Source organism: Saccopteryx bilineata, chromosome 6 (assembly GCF_036850765.1).
Source record: "Saccopteryx bilineata isolate mSacBil1 chromosome 6, mSacBil1_pri_phased_curated, whole genome shotgun sequence".
NCBI lineage: Eukaryota > Metazoa > Chordata > Mammalia > Chiroptera > Emballonuridae > Saccopteryx > Saccopteryx bilineata.
The window spans coordinates 193571846-193582561 of record NC_089495.1 but is presented as its reverse complement, the minus strand read 5'-3'; the positions used below and the strand labels follow the sequence as shown (position 1 = coordinate 193582561).

At 46.4% G+C, this 10716-nt stretch overlaps 1 pseudogene; it reads left to right on the top strand.

Moving 5' to 3' along the window:
* Positions 1-4011: 4011 nt before the first annotated feature.
* LOC136308637 (large ribosomal subunit protein eL27-like) lies at positions 4012-4414 on the top strand (annotated as a pseudogene).
* The last annotated feature ends 6302 nt before the right edge of the window (positions 4415-10716 follow it).

Sequence of the window (10716 nt, the reverse complement as noted above, 5' to 3'; positions counted from 1 at the left end):
GAGAGGGAAAGCGCGGCGGAGGGGTGGAGAAGCAAATGGGCGCTTCTCCTGTGTGCCCTGGCCTGGAATCGAACCCGGGTCCTCCGCACGCTAGGCCGACGCTCTACCGCTGAGCCAACCGGCCAGGGCCTATTTTTTTTTTTTTTTTAATTTTACTTTTTTGGGGGGCGATGCTCTGCCCCTACGGGTGTCGCTCTGCCGCGACCAGAGCCACTCCAGCGCCTGGGGCAGAGGCCAAGGAGCCATCCCCAGCGCCCGGGCCATCTTTGCTCCAACGGAGCCCTGGCTGCGGGAGGGAAAGAGAGAGACAGAGAGGAAGGAGGGGGGTGGTGGAGAAGCAAATGGGCGCTTCTCCTATGTGCCCTGGCTGGGAATCAAACCTGGGTCCCCCACACGCCAGGCCGACGCTCTACCGCTGAGCCAACCGGCCAGGGCCTGATTGCTTCTATTATTATTATTATTTCCTTTATGACAGAGACAGAGAGAGAGATAGAGAGAGGGACAGATAGGGACAGATAGGCAGTAAGGGAGTGAATGAGAAGCATCAATTCTTCGCTGTGGTTCCTTTGTTGTTTATTGATGACTTTCTCATATGTGCCTTGACTGGGGGGCTACAGCAGAGCAGAGTGACCCCTTGCTCAAGCCAACAACCTTGGGCTCAAGCCAGCGACCCTGGGATCATGTCTATGATCCCATGCTCAAGCCAGTGACCCCACGCTCAAGCTGGTGAGCCCGCGCTCAAGCCAGATGAGCCCATGCTCAAGTCGGCGACCTCGGGGTTTTGAACCTGAGTCCTCTGCGTTCCAGTCTGATGCTCTATCCACTGCACCACCATCTGGTCAGGCTCTTATTATCTTTTTTTTATTTTTTATTTATTCATTTTTAGAGAGGAGAGGGAGAGACAGAGAGGAGAGACAGAGAGAGATGAGGGGAGGAGCTGGAAGCATCAACTCCCATATGTGCCTTGACCAGGCAAGCCCAGGGTTTCGAACCAGCGACCTCAGCATTTCCAGGTCGACGCTTTATCCACTGCGCCACCACAGGTCAGGCATCTTATTATCTTTAAAAAATATTTTTAAATTGATTTTACAGAGGTGGTGGGGGGAAGCGAGAAGTATCAACTCATAGTTGCTTCACTTTGGTTGTTCATTGGTTGCTTGTCATATGTGCCTTGACCAGGCAAGCTCAGGGTTTCGAACCAGCGAGCTCAGCATTCCCGGTCGACAATCTATCCACTGCGCCACCACAGGCCAGGCTGATTGCTTCTCTTTAATTATAGACTATTTTTATCCTGGGATGCTGCCTTTTTTTTTTTCTTCTGAAAGAGGTTACATTTTATAAGCTCTTTAAATAAACTTGGAGATGACATACATCTATAGATAAAATACTTCCAAAAACGTGTTTTTTTGCACAAATAGTAGCATAATAACAATAACCACAATAATAACCATCTTTCAGACACACTGTATTGGTGAGGCTGTAAGAAAACAGACACTGACATACATTTCTAGTGCAAAATGATACAACCTTTACAGGGATAATTTACCAATATGTGTCCAAAAAACACTGGCATTTTCCCTTTGAGCTAACAATTCCACTTTCAGGTATTTCTATCAGAGATACACCTGTGCACATACAGAAGAAACAAGCACTAAGTTTTTCATTGCAGCATTCATTATGGGTCATTGCAAAAGTGGAAACAACCAAAGTTTTCATCTATAGGAGGGAATGACATAGCCACACATGGAGTAGTGTGTAAAAATAAAGGGTGAGGGAGTTCTTTTTTCACTGATAGGGAATGATCTCTGGGCTACGCTGTTAAATTTAAAAAGCAAAGTACAAGCCCTGGCCGGTTGGCTCAGCGGTAGAGCATTGGCCCAGCATCTGGAAGTCCCAGGTTTGATTCCCAGCCAGGGCACACAGGAGATGCACCCATCTACTCCCTCCTCCCCCCTCTCCTTCCTCTCTATCTCTCTCTTCCCCTCCTGCAGACAAGGCTCCATTGGAGCAAAGTTGGCCCAGGCACTGGTGACGGCTCTGTGACCTCCGCCTCAGGTGCTAGAATGGCTCCAATGCAGTGGAGCGTGGCCCCAGATGGGCAGAGCATCGCCCCCTGGTGGGCATGCCGGTGGATATCCTGATAGGGCGCATGCAGGTGTCTGACTGCCTCCTTGCTTCTAACTTTGAAAATAAATACCAAAAAAAAATTAAAAAATAAAAATAAAAAGAAAAGTACATCCTCACCTGTGATGGTGCAGTGGATAAAGCATCGACCTAGAACACTGAGGTTGCTGGTTCGAAACCCTGGGCTTGCCTAGTGAAGGCACATATGGGAGTTAATGCTTCCTGCTCCTTCCCCCCTTCTCTCTCTTTCTCCTAAATAAATAAATAAAATCTTTAAAAAAAGCAAGGTACAGAAAAAATTTATACAGGATGCCACCTTTTGTATTAAGGCGGCTAAATATTTATAGTTGCTTAAAGAAATACAGGAAGTATCCACAAGAAACCAACAAAAGTGTTTACCAGTGGCGGGGGGAGAGGGAGGGATGCATGGGAGTCAGTTGTCTCAATGTATTCTTTTTCATATCATTTTTCTTTTTGAACCTTACAAATGTATTTTCTCTTAAAAATTAAATTAAAAAGTTTTACAGCCTATTGAGCACTTATTACATGCCAGGTTCTGTGCTGAGGACTTTTCATATATCATCTCATTTAAGCCTGATGCTGAAAGCAGGAGTAAAAACCCCAGTTCACAGAGGAGACTGGGGCTCAGAGAAGTTAGGTTATCCTGGTAAGTTGTGACTGATTTGGTCTTGGGTTGGGCTAACCTGAGATCTTTGCTCTTAAACACTAGACTGGCTATAGCAGTAATATTTAACAACACCCACAGTTCACCTTCCTATTTATATTTTATTTTATTTTCTTGTGTCTCTGCCCTGTCCTTGCCCAAATGAATATATAATCGCTGTGTAATTGTCATGGTAGCCTGGATTCAATTTCATATTTTATTAGTATTACTTCTAACCATAGCAAAGAGAGCAAAGGAGAGGGGTGGAATTTGCACTCAAAGGCTTGTCACTTGGACCAGGAAACAGAGCTGCAATGATAAATAGCGGATTAAGAATGGAGGATTGGGGCCTGGCCAGTTGGCTTAATGGTAGAGCATCGACCCCATATGCGGAAGTCTTAGGTTTGATTCACAGTCAAGGCACACAGAAGAAGTGACCATCTGCTTCTCCATCCCCCCCACCCCTTTCTCAAGCACATAGGCCCTGGGCACTGAGGATGGCTCTGTGAGGTCTCCGCCTCAGGTGCTAAAAATAGCTCAGTTGCAAGTGGTCCCAGATGGGCAGAGCACTGGCCCCAGATGGTGGTTGCCAGGTAGATCCCAGTTGGGGCACATGTGAGAGTCTGTCCCTATATCTCCCCTTCTTCCACTTAAAAAAAAAAAAAGAGTGGAGGAACAAGATAAGATGCGTCCAAGGTAGGCATTAAAAAAAATGACTGATCTTGACTCAACTTCAATTTATTTATTTATTTTATTTTATTTTTTGTTTGTTTGTTTATTAGAGAGAGAGTCAGAGAGAGGATAGACAGGGACAGACAGACAGGAGTGGAGAGATGAGAAGCATCAATCATTAGTTTTTCGTTGCGCATTGCAACACCTTAGTTGTTCATTGATTGCTTTCTCATATGTGCCTTGACCGCGGGTCTTCAGCAGACCGAGTAACCCCTTGCTCGAGCCAATGACCTTGGGTCCAATCCGGTGAACTTTTGCTCAAACCAGATGAGCCTGTGCTCAAGCTGGCGACCTCGAGGTTTTAAACCTAGGTCCTTCCACATCCCAGTCCGAGGATCTATACACTGCGCCACCACCTGGTCAGGCCTCAACTTCAATTTAAATTGATATTTGAAAAACCAGTTCAATAGAGCTTTTGGAAGAAAATGCATTTTCATAAACTTTAAAAGAATGTGACTGACCTGCTCTAGGCCCCAGTGGCTGCTTTCGAAATGGGCAGGTTTATGAAACTTGGGAAGGCTGTGCTGGTCTTGGCCAGATGCTACTCCAGACGCAGAACAATCCTCGTGAGGAACATTGGTGATGGCACTTCAGACTGCCTCTAGAGCCATGCTCTTGTGGCTGGAATTGACTGCTGTCCCCACAAAGTGACAGTGGACAAGAAGAAAATTACCAAGAGGTCAAAGATCAAGTCCTTGATGAAAGTTTATCACTGCAGTCATCTCTGCCCACAGGATACTCTGTGGATATCCCCTTGGACAAAACTATCATCAACAAGGGCATCTTCAGAGACCCTGTTCTGAAATACAAGGCCCGATGGGATGCCAAGGTGCAGTTAAAGAGAGGGACAAGACTGGCAAAAAAAACTGGTTCTTTCAGAAGCTGCAGTTTTAGATCTTTATTGTTTCAGTCATTAATAATAATAATAATAAAAGAATGTGACTGAATTCATCACTCCCTTTTTAGAAATTGTAACAGGTTTGTATCAGTTTCCTGTGGCTGCTATAACAAGAACCCAACATAGCCTGACCAGGCGGTGGTGCAATGGATAGAGCGTCAGGCTGGGATGCGGAGGACCCAGGTTCGAGACCCCGAGGTCACCAGTTTGAGCGCGGGCTCATCTGGTTTGAGCAAAAGCTCACCAGGTTAGACCCAAGGTCGCTGGCTCGAGCAAGGGGTTACTCGGTCTGCTGAAGGTCTGCGGTCAAGGCACATATAAGAAAGCAATCAGGCCCTGGCCGGTTGGCTCAGCGGTAGAGTGTCGGCCTGGCATGCGGGGGACCCGGGTTCGATTCCTGGCCAGAGCACATAGGAGAGGCGCTCATTTGCTTCTCCACCCCCACCCCTCCTTCCTCTCTGTCTCTCTCTTCCCCTCCCGCAGCCAAGGCTCCATTGGAGCACAGATGGCCCGGGCGCTGGGGATGGCTCCTTGGCCTCTGCCCCAGGCGCTAGAGTGGCTCTGGTCGCGGCAGAGCGACACCCTGGAGGGGCAGAACATCGCCCCCTGGTGGGCAGAGTGTCGCCCCTGGTGGGCGTGCTGGGTGGATCCCGGTCGGGCGCATGTGGGAGTCTGTCTGACTGTCTCTCCCTGTTTCCAGCTTCAGAAAAATACAAAAAAAAAAAAAAAAAAGAAAAAAGCAATCAATGAACAACTAAATTGTTGCAATGAAAAACTGATGATTGATGCTTCTCATCTCTCTCCGTTCCTGTCTGTCTTTCCTTATCTATCCCTCTCTCTGACTCTCTCTCTGGCTCTGTAAAAAAAAAAAAATCTTAAAAAAAAAAAAAAAAGAACCCAACATAAATAGGGAGGCTTAAAATGACAGAAATTCACTCTCTCACACTTCTCGAGGCTTGAAGTCCAAAATTAAGGTGTCTGCAGGTTGGTTCCTTCCGTAGGCTCTGAGGGATAATTCATTCCATCCTTTCTCCTGGCTTCTGGTGGTTGCCAGCGATACTTGGTGCCCTTGGCTTGTGGCTGCATCACAAGCCTCTGCCTCCATTGTCACATGACCTTCTTCTTTGTGCGTCTTTGTCTCTTCTCTTCTAAGGACTCCAGTCATTGGATGAAGGCCCACTCAAATCCAGTATGACTTAATGGTAGGATTCAAGCCACGCTACCCCAAAAATATGGCACTTGGGCATATTGAATATTTTATTTTATTTTTATATTGAATATTTTAAATGGAAGGGAGTTTGAGAAGCACAGATGCAGGAAGGACTTTCTGATTTTCCCCTGAAGCAGGGCCGAGGACCTTCATGTGAGTGGTTCCCTCCCTGTACTTGTAAGTAACGAGCATCCTTATCCCTGAAGACAGAGGGTCCCTGTGAGGAACCTGAACAGAAAAGCCTTGCCAAGAGTGCCCCCGTTTACTACTCTTAGCTCACCCCCCTTTTATCCTGCCACATCTTCCTACAACTTCCCGCTAGTCCTCAAATCTAGTATAAAAGCACTCAAGTGCCTGACCTGTGGTGACGCAGTGGGTAAAGCATCGACCTGGAAATGCTGAGGTCGCCGGTTCGAAACCCTGGGCTTGCCTGGTCAAGGCACATATGGGAGTTGATGCTTCCAGCTCCTCCCCCCTTCTCTCTCTCTGTCTCTCCTCTCTCTCTCTCTCTCTCTGTCTTTCCCTCTCCTCTCTAAAATGAATAAATAAAAAATAAAAAAATTAAAAATTAAAAATTAAAAAAAAAAAGCACTCAAGTGTAACTCTTTGGGTCTCCATTTCCTTATAAAGACTCCCATGTCACGTAAGACTTATATTATTACATAAATTTGTGTTTTCCTCTTGTTAATCTGTCTTTTGTTACAGAGGCCCCGGCTGAAAATCTGGAAGGGTAAAATGAAAAGAGATTTTTTCCCTCTTCTACATTAACTTGATTATATTAGCAAAGATCTTATTTCTAGATAAGGTCACATTCTGAGTGGATGTTAATTTTTTTTTTTTTTTTTTGCATTTTTCTGAAGCTAGAAACAGGGAGAGACAGTCAGACAGACTCCCGCATGCGCCCGACCGGGATCCACCTGGCACGCCCACCAGGGGTGATGCTCTGCCCACCAGGAGGCAATGCTCTGCCCATCCTGGGCGTCGCCATGTTGCGACCAGAGCCACTCTAGCGCCTGAGGCAGAGGCCACAGAGCCATCCCCAGCGCCCGGGCCATCTTTGCTCCAATGGAGCCTTGGCTGCGGGAGGGGAAGAGAGAGACAGAGAGGAAAGCCCGGCGGAGGGGTGGAGAAGCAAATGGGCGCTTCTCCTGTGTGCCCTGGCCGGGAATCGAACCCGGGTCCTCTGCACGCTAGGCCGACGCTCTACCGCTGAGCCAACCGGCCAGGGCTGAGTGGATGTTAATTTGGAGAGATACTATTCAACCCAGTACAGGGTGTGACAGTGTTAATATGCATTCTGTTTTCCTAAAATTTCTGCTTCTGCTCCATGGGGTGTGTGTGTGTGTGTAGAGGGGCAGAGGGGTGGGGTTATGTTAGTGAATAGAAAGTCCAAGTTTCATTCTTTCTGTCCCCTAGTACCAAAAATAATAGCTTATGAGTGCTTAATAAGATTATGTTATGATGGCTATTGACTCTAAAATTTGAGTAATCTACAGTACAATTATGTTGAATCAGCACGACCCTGATTTCCTCTGGGGAAATGCCCCTTCTTCACTCTCAACTCACGCTATTCGGAGAAGCTGACTGTAGTTTTCAGCTCTAGAAATGGGAAGGGAACTAGCCCTGGTCAATCAGACAGTTCTGTCAACCTGAGCACGGTGTTTGGCTCAGGAGATGAGCCTATCAGAGTCACTGAGATTTAGTCCTGGACTTTTTCTGGAGCCATTAGCACTGAGTCCCCCTTTGTGGGGGTTACCAAACTAAATATAAAGCTGGAGCTCCACGGGGCCCACGAGGGGAGAGAATCTCCCTGGGCATGAAGTTAAAACGAAGGAAGTGAGGTCCAAGGGATGGAAGAGATATTCCTAACGACATGGTTTGAGCTCTTGGATCCAGCTACTCTATAACTCCGTCTGTCATCTGGACTACCCAAGAATAAACCCCAAACTCCCTTTTATGCTTACACTGTGTGAGCTGGGTTTCTGCTATTTGCAACTCAAAGAGTCCTAACTGAACATTCTTTTATTTTCCTTGGATTTTCAGTTTGTCTTGACGGTGAGTGAGTTGAGAGGGTATGCTAGTGAAATATAATAAAGGAACTTCCTTTCATTTTATTTTTATTTTTTTAAATTTTATTTATTCATTTTTAGAGAGGAGAGAGAGAGAGACAGAGAGGGAGAGAGAGGAGAGACAGAGAGAGAGAGAGAAGAGGGGAGGAGCTGGAAGCATCAACTCCCATATGTGCCTTGATCAGGCAAGCCCAGGGTTTTGAACCGGCGACCTCAGCATTTCCAGGTCGATGTTTTATCCACTGCGCCACCACAGGTCAGGCCGGAACTTCCTTTCATTTTAAAAAAGAGCTACACTGCCTGACCAGGCGGTGGCGCAGTGGATAGAGCATTGGACTGGGATGCGGAGGACCCAGGTTCAACACCCTGAGATCGCCAGCTTGAGCGCAGGCTCATCTGGTTTGAGCAAATCTCACCAGCTTGGACCCAAGGTCACTGGCTTAAGCAAGGGGTTACTTGGTCTGCTGTAGCCCCACGGTCAAGGCACATATGAGAAAGCAATCAATGAACAACTAAGGTGTCATAATGAAAAATTGATGATTGATGCTTCTCATCTTTCTTCGTTCCTGTCTGTCTGTCCCTGTCTATCCCTCTCTCTGACTCTCTCTCTGTCTCTGTAAAATAAATAAATAAATAAATAAATAAATAGGAGCTATACTGCTTAGCCTGTGGTGGCACAGGGGATAGGGCCTCGACCTGGAATGCAGAGGTTGTTAGTTCAAAACCCTGGGCTCACCCGGTTAGGGCACGTAAGGCAAGCAATCAATGAACAACTAAAGTGCAGCAACTGAGTTGATACTTCCTGCTCCCCCACCTCACATCTTTCTCTCTCTTTTAAATCAATAAATGAAAATCTTTTTTAAAAAACTTACTTTAAAGTGCAAACAAAAGGAGAGAAAAAGAAGCACAAGAAAAATTAAAAACACAAGAAGGCTAAAGGAGACAATGATATACAAAATACTAGCCTACACAGACCAGAGCCACACTTTGTGTTTGAGATATTCTTCCTGTTACTTGGCCAAGTTGAACGCATGCTGCTTCCTTTCTCCTTAAATATCCTTTCCTCTGGACAGGATGTTCCTGAAGGAGGCCCCGAGGCAGAACATCTCAGCTAACTTTAGTTTGCTATTTTCAGCCCTAATTTGTTTCTGGGCAGATCAACCATGGACAGATTATCCTCCCCAGGTTGGACGTTTCTTGCACGATGCACCAGCGTTCTGTGGGACACAAAAGCTTAGTTTCACGAAGATCTGAGCCTTAAAGCAAGAGATGCATCTGGGTTACAGCATTGTCAAAATAATAATAGTAATAATAATAATACACAAAACCCTGAATTGCAAAAGGTAGGGTGTGATGCATAAATTCCCTGCATCCCTTTTCTGATGCAGGTTGGAAATGAAAACACCTTCCTGAGGACTGTCCTTCCAGGGGACTAAGAAGCTGGGGTACTTATCCATTGAGTCCTGTAACTCTTTGGTTGAGGATGACTCCTCATGGCACTAAGTCCCTGGCACTTTTTCTGGGCTGCCCTGGAGCCTGTGCCAGAGACCCTCAGGCTGAGTCACCCAGGTATGTGAGGTGGGAGGCTGAGAACACGCTAGCACTGTCCACCATGGTTGTAGCTGACCTCAGAGGACTTGGGATGGGGCACCAAGAGCTTCAACTACAGAGAGAGTACATATATTGCTTGTGGAACTGGGAGCACAGGGGAAATTCTGTATTCAGGTAGTGCTGGATCAAGGACCTCAAATATGCCGACAGAACTTGGTTCTCACCAACTTTTAGTTCCTATTACACTGTGTTGGCTTTATTCTCTACAGGTGGCCCCTGGCAGCCCCAGGCTTAATCCTTCCTGTCCGGGAATGCCAGGAGATCAGAATGCCTTTTTTCTAATACCTGAGCTGACTCTGATGGCCTGACTCAGGTAACACGCCCAGTCCTGCTCCATGGCCAGGAAGCTGTGGCCCTCTGATGAACCAGATCTGAGTCATATGCAGTGATATGCTGACAAATGACTTTTCAGGAAAATAAAAACTTTTATTTGTAGTGTTTGCCAATTTCTGTAGTATAAATACTCTCAGCAGTAGTCAAATCAAGTTACCAACATGATATCGACTCATTTACAAAACTCCTATCATTTCACCATAAGCTCTTGTGAGCCTGTTCGAGCCAGCTGAAGCTCACTGCCGGCTCACATGCTGCCCCATTAGCCCACGCCGCTGAGCTACCACCTGCATTCCTCACGGACAGAGTGGGAAAGTGGTGGTTTCTTAAAGGAAAAGCAGGGTTCTGGAGTGGCAAAACAACAGGTGTCCATCAACTATACTGAGGCCTTAATGCTGCATAGAAATGACCTCAAAATCTTAAAATAATGAGCTTTTATTCTCATGCTCATGAGTCGGCAGGTCTGGGCTGGGCTCAGCTGGGTAGTTCTGCTTTGGGCTGCAGGTGCACTGTGCTGGGTCTGCTCCACACGGTCTTCATCCTCATTGGACTACAGGTTCCTTGGGACACCCACATCTCAGGGCAATCACAGGAGCTTCAGAGGCCAACTCAGACTGCGCAAGCACACGGAAGGCTCTGCTCACAGGCCATGGCCTAACATCCCATTGGCTAAAGTCAGTCACATGGCCACACTCAGCAATGAGACTGGGAAGTGCATTCTGCCCACAATGGGAGTCCTGCAAGGTTCCTTGGTGCTCACAGGTTCGTGAAGAGCTACTATATTCATTGTGTTATTTTGCATATCTCTTTGTTCACTTAATGCCTTATAACATTTATCCTGGTCAATAGGTGTAGCTCTAACTGGTTCTATATATATATATATTTTTATAAATAAATTTTTATTTTAATGGGGTGACATCAATAAATCTGGGTACATATATTCAAAGAAAACATTTCCAGGTTATCTTGTCATTTAGTTCTGTTGCATACCCATCACCCAAAAAGAGATCATCCTCCGTCACCCTCTATCCAGTTTTCTTTGTACCCCTCCCCCTCCCCCTCTCCCTCCTCCCCT